Below are 1,668 nucleotides of genomic sequence, written 5' to 3' on the forward strand. Positions count from 1 at the left end.
ATATAAAGAAACAAAAAAAAACCCCACACTGTACGTTATAAGTACATGAGAAAAAATAGCAAGAAAAAAACACTTATGTCCCTAACTTAGGGTTCATTTCCGTTAACATAACCTTATCTGGTCATATACACATAACTTTTGACATTTTCTGCTTATCCCAGACATATATTAGTTATTGAAATTTAAAGAAACCATGGGACCAATGTTTCTTTGGACTTGGCTTACTTCACTTAATAATTTTTTTTCCTCATCTTTCCATTTCCTAACAAATTGGGTGATGGAATGCTTCAGGAATTTGCCTGTTATCCTTGTGCAGGGGCCATGTTAATCTTCTCTGTACCATTCCAATGTTAGTGTATGTGATGCTGAATTGGTCACAGAACTCTTTTTTAAATATAAATTGTAAATGATTTTCTTAAACCAGACAATTCAACAAAAACTAAGTTTAAAAGAATTGTGAAATTTTAGAACCATGTACTTCTTACATAAGTACACATTTAAGAATAAAGTCAAGATTGACATGTCAAAAACAAAATAATTCCAGTTATTTGTTGTTCAAGAGATGTGTAGGAGGAGGAATTCAATTATTCTATACAAGGGACCTGTCATAATGAACACTGCAGCAAGTGTTAAGGTTTGTTAAAAGTTTTAATGTTTTAAATATATTTAATTTTGGGAATTTGCTTATATATGCCAAAACTGGGGCTGTTTGGCAGGTCATAATACTTTTCTATAAAGTATTTAAGATTTATGGTAGCAGATAAATACTACTAAGTATGTACATTTCAGTGTTTATAGAAACTTTACTAATGAGAAGTTGCAAAGTCTTTGTGTAAAGGAGCAGAATAAAGAGTTGACTATGTTAACTACACAGTTTCTGTTAAAACAGTAGGCCTTCCTTACTTTATATATTAGTGAGGAACAAATGATATTACAAGCCATATAGATGAACTATAAATGGTAATCTTAGTGGGTGATTTAAACACTACTCATAGCCTATAAAATTCTTGTTGAACATCATAATCTTAGCCAGTGTTAAATGTAAAGAAATATGACAATAATAAAATCTAATTTGTAGTATACTTCACATACTGAAAACACTGGTAATTGTTTTGTTTATTATTTTATTAATCATTAATATTAAATTATTGGTTTTCTTTATTTGTAGTATTTTTTCCTTGTTGTAATATAATAGAACTTTTTGTAAGTTGTCATTAGGAGGTACTTTGAGAAGGTTACTGGGATGGCCACACCATTTTTTATAGGTGCATGTGAATTTATAAAGAGGAAAATTAAGAACAAAATATGTATTTAAAAAATGATCAAGTAGAGTCTAGTTCAGGAGTGTTCATAAATGTCCACACCTTAATTTTAGCCCTAGACTGAAGAGGAGTTCTTACAGAGTTGAGGCCACAAAAGTGAGAGACTGTGTTTTGTTTTGTTTTTTATTTTTATTTTGTTGGTCATGGCGCTTAATGTCTGGGGCTTAGGTGCTGTCCCTCAGCTCAAGGCTAGTGATACCACTTGAGCCACAGCACCACTTCCATCTTTTTCTGCTTATGTGATGCTGAGAAATCAAACCCAAGGCCTCATATTGCTGAGAAATCAAACCCAAGGCCTCATGCATGCAGGCACTCTACCATTGAGCCACCTTCCCAGTACCTGAGA

General features: G+C 32.3%; 1 pseudogene; it reads right to left on the reverse strand.

Annotated features, from left to right (window-relative positions):
• Positions 1–265: 265 nt before the first annotated feature.
• On the reverse strand, positions 266–378 carry LOC122098700 (annotated as a pseudogene).
• Positions 379–1,668: the final 1,290 nt, after the last annotated feature.

The sequence above is a fragment of the Dipodomys spectabilis genome, unplaced genomic scaffold (genome assembly GCF_019054845.1).
Source record: "Dipodomys spectabilis isolate Male_0828 unplaced genomic scaffold, ASM1905484v1 ptg000487l, whole genome shotgun sequence".
Taxonomy (NCBI): Eukaryota; Metazoa; Chordata; class Mammalia; order Rodentia; family Heteromyidae; genus Dipodomys; species Dipodomys spectabilis.